General features: G+C 43.5%; 1 non-coding gene across 1 annotated transcript; it reads right to left on the bottom strand.

Moving 5' to 3' along the window:
- Window positions 1–8,605: 8,605 nt before the first annotated feature.
- Window positions 8,606–8,743, bottom strand: LOC114813598. Its single transcript, XR_003761315.1, has one exon. It is a non-coding gene; the product is annotated as a small nucleolar RNA SNORA7 (small nucleolar RNA).
- Window positions 8,744–9,198: the final 455 nt, after the last annotated feature.

Below are 9,198 nucleotides of genomic sequence, written 5' to 3'. Positions count from 1 at the left end.
GGCACAGTCCCTGCCCTTCACTGGCTTGTCTAAGTGTAGAGAGAGGTCAAAATAAACTATAGAATGTTCAGTAATTAAACGAGCACATGAGTAGATGTGAATTATAAAGATAGGTGAATGAGTGAATAACACCTTCCCTGGCTGGTCATTTTTGTGTTCCTGGTGCTATGCAATATGATCCACAACAATTCCAGATTCACCCCATCCATCCTCTAAGATTTTTAGACTTAATTCATGCTCCCTCTCAGCCTGCACCTTGCTCATTGAAGAGCCTGAATTTCAGTATGCATCCTTGCAGAAATGCCACTGTTCAGTGCACCATTCGATGAATTTTAAATTTCTTCTCTCCCACAAGTGTTGTTCTTTGATGTAGTTGAAGTTTCAAAGAATGGGTCCTGCTTTACAATGGGTTTAAATTACAAGTATTAAACTGCCATCTAAGGAGCAGGGTTTTTCCCCATCTGGCCTTGCAATACCTGGTGTTCCCAACAGAATCTGTGGGGTCTTAAATTCTTATGCCTTCCAGAGACTCTTTCCCAGTGTGGTGTAGCGGATAGAGCACTTTCCTGAGTGTCCAAAGCACCTGGGTTCTAATCCCAGCTTCACACCTTGTCTGCTGTGTGACTTTGGGCAAGTCACTTAACTTCTCTGGGCTTCAGTTACCTCATCTGTCCAATGGGGATCAAGACTGTGAGCCCCACTGGGAGCAGGGACTGTGTCCAACCAGATTTGCTTGTATCAATCTGTGCTCAGTACAGTGTCTGACACATAGTAAGTGCTTAACAAATACCACCATTATTATTATTACTATTCTCAGTGAATTTCCAATACAGCAAGCTGTGCCAACTCAAAAGTTACCTGCTTCATTTGTGCCAGTCTTCAGAATTTATGCATGTATGCTTATGTAAAATCAACTGTACATTTGGTTATTCATTCAGCTAATTCACTCTGACATGCTACTACTGATGAAGTCTTGTTCTTACCTGTGTTTTCAATAATATAATTTATGGCTGCCTGCTTCTCTCATTCATTTGTAAATCTCCCTTGTCTGCTTTTATAAATAGTACAATACTCTGCATATAGTAGGTGCTCAATAAGTACCATTGATTGATTGATTAGGTCTAGGGTGTGTTTGCAAGGAAAAAGAGCGAAGAGAATCAGGAAGTGAAATCCTCCATTTGTGGTAGACGGGTGGATTTTAAACTCTCTTTAGGCTTTTGAGTCTGTTTTTTGTCTTACTTTGTTTGGGCATAGGGCAGTACTGAGAGTTTGTTTCTAAAATTAATTTCTATTGAAATAAACCCATCATCCCCATTCTCCTCAACACTCCCATCTGTTTTCCCTTTTCCTAATCCATTTTAGTATCTATCTCCCCCTGTAAGACTGTAAGCTCCTTGTGGGCAGGGATCATGTATAATTATAATGATGGTATTTGTGAAGCACTTACTATTGACAAACACTGTAGTGCTGTGTACCAACTCTGTTGTACTGTACTTTCCCAAATGCTTAGTACAGTGCTATGCACACAGTAAGTGCTCAACAAATACCATTGATTGATTAATTCTGACTAACAGGAGGACTCCTCCATGTGTCCCATGTCTGCAGCTACCAAACAAGCGAACAGTATTTATTAAGCACCTACAGCATAAAGCACTTGGGAGAGTGAAATAGAATTAGTTAACATGATCTCTGCCATGTAGGAGCTTAAAAATCTAGTTGGGGGACAGGGACTAAAACAATTTATAGAGAAGAGGGAAAAGGGAATATTTACACGAGTTAATTTGTAAGTAATAAGGTAAGATTTGTTATGAAAGTTCTATGGAGGTTGAGTACTTGCAGACATAGGTGGTACAGAAGTGTTGAACAGGCAGGAGAAGAGATTTAAGCAGGGAAAATTAAAAATTAATTTCAGAAGAAAATGGGCAGAGCTGAAGTCTAACAAATTTGAAAGGTGATGAAATTCCACAAAACGAAGAATTCATGAGCATGAGGTCAGAAGAGGATGAGATGAGCAGGTGGCATAGTCTGTCAATCACATTTATTGAGTGCTTATTTTGTGTCGAGCACTGCAATATAATGGACACATTCCCTGCCCACGAAAGTGAGGACGTTAGCTTGAGAGGAATGAAACGAGTGTATATTCATTCATTCATTCATTCATTCATTCATTCAATAGTATTTATTGAGCGCTTACTATGTGCAGAGCACTGTACTAAGTGCTTGGAATGTACAATTTAGCAACAGATAGAGACAATCCCTACCCAGTAATGGGCTCACAGTCTAAACTGGGGAGTCAGACAGCAAAGCAAAACAGAACAAAACAAAACAAGACACCATCATCAAGATAAATAGAATCATGGAGATATACACCTCATTAACAAAATAAATAGGGTAATAAATAATATATACAAATATGCACAGTTCTGAGAGGAGGGGAAGGGGGAAGAGCAGAGGGCCGGGGGGAAGGGGAGGAGGAGCAGAGGGAAAGGGGGGCTCAGTGGGAAGGCCTCCTGGAGGAGGTGAGCTCTCAGTAGGTCCTTGAAGAGGGGAAGAGAGTTAGTTTGGCGGAGGTGAGGAAGGAGGGCATTCCAGGACAGCGGTAGGACGTGGGCCAAGGGTCGACAGTGGGATAGGTGCGAACGGGGGGCCGTGAGGAGGTAAGCGGCGGAGGAGCGGAGTGTATGAGGTGGGCAGTAGAAAGAGAGAAGGGAGGTGAGGTAGAAGGGGGCAAGGTGATGGAGATCTTTGAAGCCAAGAGTGAGAAGTTTTCGTTTTGTGTGAAGGTTGATAGGCAACCACTGGAGGTTTTTGAGGAGGGGAATGACATGCCCCAAACGTTTCTGTAGGAAGATGATCCAGGCAGCGGAATAAAGAATAGACTGAAGTGGGGAGAGACAGGAGGAAGGGATATCAGAGTGGAGACTGACACAGTAATCCAGTTGGAATATTAGGAGAGCTTGTACCAGCAAGGTAGCAGTTTGGATGGAGAGGAAAGGGCAGATCTTGGCGATGTGGTGAAGGTGAGACTGGCAGGTGTTGGTGATGGGTTGGATGTGTGGGAGTAGAGCGTGGTTAAGTGTGCGTGTGTGTGTGAGAGAGAAAGAACTGATTGAGCATTTTTGAAAAGAAAAGGTATTTGTTAACTGATTACTACATGTCAGGGGCTATACTAAGCACTGGAGTAGAGACAAGCTAATCAAGTTAGACACAGTCCATGTCCCATGTGGGGCTTCCAGTCTTAATCCCCATTTTACAGGTAAGGTAACTAAAGAAGCAGTGTGGCTCAGTGGAAGGAGCACGGGCTTGGAGTCAGAGGTCATGGGTTCTAATCCCAGCTCTGCTACTTGTCAGCTGGGTGATTTGGGGCAACTCACTTACCTACTCTATGCCATCTGTAAAATGGGGATTAAGACTGTGAGCCCCATGTGGGACAATCTGATTATCTTTTATCCCCCCAGTGCTTAGAACAGTGTTTGGCACATAGTAAGTGATTAACAAATTCCATTATTATTATTATTATTATTAAAGCACAGAGAATTTAAATGATTTGCCCAAGGTCACACAGCAGTCAAATGGCCGAGCTGGTATTAGAATCCAGATCTTCTGACTCCCAGTGTTTCTACTAGGCAACACTGCTTCTCAAAATCTTCTCAAAGCCTTAAAGCCAGTGATGAGTGATGAATAGTTTCTGTTTGATGGAGAGAGAAATGGAAAAATATGGAACACTGGAGTTGACTCCATTCTGGGATAAAGCAACCAAAGTCTCCCCACCACCACCACCACCACAGGAACTAGTCATTTTCCTTTTTGTTCAAAGTCCTGAGGTTTTCTCCATGAGGGGAGATCAGCAAGTTTAGGATTGGAAGCTCCTCATGGCCACACTGTAACTGTCTTTTTAGGAGGGGCCCTCGGGCAAAGCCAGAGAAGACCAGACTGCATTCTGGGCAGGCCTTCTCATGTGCTGGAGACCATCCACCCCTCCTCTCTTCTTCAACCCTTGAAAGGTGGAGAAGAGACGCTATCAAGGTCCACTCAGTCTCCATTGTGAAAGGCAGGATGCGGGCATGCCGGGGAACAGGGCTCCTCCTGGAGAAGGAAGAACCGACTGAAAGGGTGACTAAATATTGAGCTGAGGTCTAAACCAGGAGCTGTTAAGTACCCCATTCTCCGGAGGACAGGAAATCTTGGAGTTTCATTCTACCATCGCTAGGTGGAGTTTGAAGAGTTTCAGGATTTCACTTGAGCCCTTGCATGTATAGCTACTGATTACTGAGGAAGCAGAATCAAAGAAAGAAGTGACTCAAGCATCAGGAACTAAAAAAAATTGGCTTGGCGGCTGTGGATATTTAAATGATGTCGATTTTGGAGGCCGTTCAGGAAACTCGTGATAGTTGACAACGATGACCACACACTTGCACAGAACTGCCTGAGTTGTGTTGCAGCTATTCACTGGGGGATTATGGAAAGAACTCTGGAGAGGAATGCCAAATTCCAGATTCAGAGTAATCATTAATGTAATTTTGAGGGTCATTTCCTAAATGGAAAGGATGAGAGTTTTTAGTGGCATAAAACTGATTCTATTTATGAACTTCATCTGGCAGGCACCCACACAGATGTGTTTGGAAGAAAGGAATAGCTGGCTGCTTTTTTGGGGTATGGGCAGGAAAGAGGAGGTGTTGGCTTTTATGAGTTTCATTATCTTCGTTTAAACTTGGGCCCATTAATTTTGGGCAAGACAGACTGGGAATGGGCAGGGAATGTGTCTACCGACTCTGTTGTACTGTGCTCTCCTAAGGACTCTGTACAGTGCTTCGCTCACCGTAAGTGTTCGATAAATATCATTGACAGTGATGACGAGAATCTCTTCAGTCACCATGATTTTAGTTGTCATTACCATCAATCATTTGCATTGATTGAGCACTTACTCTGTATGTTATAATAGTTTACATACTCACGTGCAAACACACATATATGCATACACATGCACAACCTAACACACATATACAAGCACAGATGTCCTGCCAAAAGAGATGCTATTTGAATTGAGGGATCAGCATGAGCAGGTGGGACTGATAAGACTGATGATCCCTCCCACTCTGTGTCTTTGTAAACACTGCATTACAGTTTTTGACCCTGTTTTTGTGCTTCTCTGAGTGACACAATCTCTACTCTAATGCAGTTACTCCATCTCTGCTTGCTGCTGTAAGACCTGTAGTAAGCTACATTTTGTGGCTATTTGCTGTCTTACCCTTGGACTTGGATTTCCACCTTTCATTCACCTCGTCCTCAGCCACACAGCACTTAGGTACACTCCATAATTTATTTACTTATATTAATGTCTGTCTCCCCCTCTAGACTGTAAGCTCTGTGGACAGAGATCATGTCTACCAACTCTATTGTATTTTATTCTCTCAAGTGGCTAGTGGAGTGCTTTGCACTCAGTAAGTGTTAAATAGATATGATGCATCAGCTGATTGATATTTTACAACTGTCAACTGCTATACCACATTGTTTGAGGTTGAGTTTTGTTGTACTGCACATGTATTTCATTCATTCATTCATGCAATAGTATTTATTGAGAGCTTACTATGTGCAGAGCACTGTACTAAGCGCTTGGAATGTACAAATAGGCAACAGATAGAGACAGTCCCTGCCCATTGTTGGGCTTACAGTCTAATCAGGGGAGACAGACAAAAACCGTAGCAATAAATAGAATCAAGGGGATGGACGTCTCATTAAAACAATAGCAATAAATAGAATCAAGGTGATGTACATCTCATTAACAAAATAAATAGGGTAATAAAAAATATATACAATTGAGCGGACGTGCACAGTGCTGAGGGGAGGGGAAGGGAGAGGGGGAGGAGCAGAGGGAAATGGGGGGAGAAGCAGCATGGCTCAGTGGAAAGAGCCCGTGCTTGGGAGTCAGAGGTCATGGGTTCGAATCCTGGCTCTGCCACTTGTCAGCTGTGTGACTGTGGGCAAGTCCCTTAACTTCTCTGTGCCTCAGTTACCTCATCTGTAAAATGTGGATTAACTGTGAGCCTCACGTGGGACAACCTGATTACCCTGTATCGACCCCCGCACTTGGAACAGTGCTCTGCACATAGTAAGTGCTTAACAAATACCAACATTATTATTATTACTGTTATGTATTTCTGGAGCCCTGGCCCCAAAAGCCCATTAGCTCATGTTTGCAGGCAAAACTCTGACTTTTGAAGCTCATCTAACTTCAATGGGGCCATCCCGCAAAATTTTCTGAATTCTAGGTCCCCGTGGCTGTCTGGGTGGGAGGTAGCCTGGAGTCAGGAATCCAAATTGGGCCCAGGCATCCTCCATCTTTGTGCAGACCTAGTAAGTGCCTGGCAAAATGAGAAGGAGTACATTTTGTGGACTTCACTCTTTTGGAGCCCAGATTTTTGAACTCCTCAAGGACTGAGAGCACGTCAATTCCTCAAAATGCTGGCTCTCCAAGTGCCTAATATAGAACTTGGCATTCAGAAGTTACTCATTATGACATTCTGCACACAGGAGGCCTTCAGTACAGTATTCTATTTGGCCAACTCTACAGATAATGATGGAGATGTTTGTGAAGGGAAGGAGGAGATTTATGGGGACTTTGAGACCCCTCTCTCGGTGTCATAATTGGGAGCTAAATACCTCTGCCTGCAAGAGGTCCCAAATCAATCAAGATTAGGTATAGCCTCCAATCCTGTCATTCCTGAGAAGCAGTGTGGCTCAGTGGAAAGAGCCCGGGCTCGGGAGTCAGAGGTCATGGGTTTGAATCCCGGCTCCGCCACTTGTCAGCTGTGTGACTGTGGGCAAATCACTTAACTTCTCTGTGCCTCAGTTACCTCATCTGTAAAATGGGGATGAAGACTGTGACTTTGCGTGGGACAATCTGATTACCCTGTGTCTACCCCAGTGCTTAGAACAGTGCTCTGCGCATAGTAAGCGCTTAACAAATACCAACATTATTATTATTATTATTATTTCAGAAAGCTGAGCCTGCTGTTCGAAGCCTTGAATCTGTTGCTTCATTCCAGAATCCAGAGACCAGAAAAACAAGGGAGGTAGGCTGAATCAAAGAGGTTGGAAGGATCCCAAGAGACATTCCAGAACGGGATCCCTTTACATTGCCCAGATGAGTTCTTCAGCCCAACAGGATGCACAACCACTGAAGGTGTTCATTCTTTCCATCCTGGGCCATTTTTGCATCAACTTTGAAACCATGCCATTGGCTTTAACGTGGCATCTCTAAATGTCTGGGAATCAGGGGATCAGTATTCTCATTTGTAAAATTGAGATAAAATATCTTTTCCTGCTAATAGTTAAACTGTGAGCTAGCCCCATGTGGAACAGAAACTTTTTTTCCATCTGCTTATAATGTATCTGTCCCAATGCTTAGTACAGAGTTTGAAATAGAGTAAGCACCTTGACAAATTTCAATATTATTATCATCATCATCATCATCATCATCATCTTCATCATCATGATCTTGGGGCATGTTGGCCACATCTTTATTTGGAATTAGTTTTTTCGTAGCTGAATGTTCTAGCAATAGTCTCCATGTATCCAAGGCTGGCTGACACTGAGCTGCTGGTTCAGACTCTGGAGACAGAAGCTCTAATCCAGCCTATTGTCCTGACATCTCCAGCTTTACTTGGACCTCCTGCCTGCCCTTATGGGCCACAGGCTTCTAAATTTAGTCCATGCCAGCTAGACAGCAGGCAGGACATAGGGCACAGAGACACCAGTAATCAGGGCATCAATAAACAGAAGGTGCCTGGCCTATCCCAGAACCCCCAAAACAGACACCTGTTCATCAATCTCAAGCACACACTGAACACTTACTGTGGGCACAGCACAGTACTACATAATAGTAATAATAATGGTATTTTTTAAGCGCTTACTATGTGCCCAATATTGTTGTAAGCTCTGGGGGGGTACAAGGTAATCAGGTTGACTCATGGGGGGCTCACAGTCTTAATCCCCATTGTACAGATAAGGTAAGCAAGGCACAGAGAAGTTAAGTGACCTGCCCAAAGTTACACAGCTGACAAGTGGCAGAGCCGGGATTATTCAATAGTATTTATTGAGTGCTTACTATGTGCAGAGCACTGTACTAAGCTCTTGGAATGAACAAGTCAGCAATAGATAGAGACAGTCCCTGCCGTTTGACAGGCTTACAGTCTAATCGAACCCATGACCTCTGACTCCCAAGCCCATGCTCTTTCCATTAAGCCAGGCTGTTACTACATGCTTAGGAGAGTTCAAAATAGCAAGAAGATATAATTCCTGCCCTCAACAAACTTTCACTCTAGCCTGAGAGACAACTGCTGAAGTAATTTATAGATAGGAGGAAGTCAGTGATTAAATAGTCTTGTTATATGTTGTCAAGTCATCTCCGACCCATAGTGATACCATGGACATATGGTATCAGAAAGCTCCACCTCCATCTGCAGTCATTCTGGTAGCAGATCCATAGAGTTTTCTTGGTAAAAATGAGGACGTGGTTTACCGTTGTCTCCTTCCATACAGTAAACTTGAGTCTCCACCCTCGACTCTCTCCCAAGCCACTGCTGCCCATCAAGGGTGAGTTTTGACTTGTAGCAGATTGCCTTACACTCGCTAGCCACTGCTCAAGCTAGGAATGGAATGGGTAGGCCTCTGCTTGACTCTCGCTCTCATAGTCGAAACTGCTGAAGTACTGGAAACTCTCCAGGTGCGACCCTGAGAGGGGGATTAAAAAGTAGAGTGTGTAAATCAATAGGAATAGAAATTCTAGTGGAGGTTATGAGGCCATAGGTGTTTAGTTCACACAGAGTTGCAGGGACATAACTTAGGGAAAGGAGAAATCAGTCAATCAGTCAACTGAACAAAGATATTTATTGAATGCTTGCTGTGTATTGAGTACTTATTATACTCTCCCAAGTGCTCAATACCCAACAAGCATTCAATAAATACAATACATTACATTTATATATATGAGAGTATAATACAACAGAATTGGTAGAGAAGCAGCAAGGCCTAGTGAATAGAGCACGGGCCTGGGAGTCAGAAGGACCTGGGTTCTAATTGTGATTCTGCCACTTGCCTGCTGTGTGACCTTGGGCAAGTAAGTCCCTTCACTTCTCTGTACCTCAGTTACCCCATCTGTAAAATGGGGATTAAGGCTGTGAGCCCCATGTGGGACAG

Source organism: Ornithorhynchus anatinus, chromosome 7 (genome assembly GCF_004115215.2).
Source record: "Ornithorhynchus anatinus isolate Pmale09 chromosome 7, mOrnAna1.pri.v4, whole genome shotgun sequence".
In the NCBI taxonomy this organism is placed as follows: domain Eukaryota; kingdom Metazoa; phylum Chordata; class Mammalia; order Monotremata; family Ornithorhynchidae; genus Ornithorhynchus; species Ornithorhynchus anatinus.
Note: the sequence above shows the minus strand (reverse complement) of the source record. Positions and strands in the feature narration are given on the sequence as shown.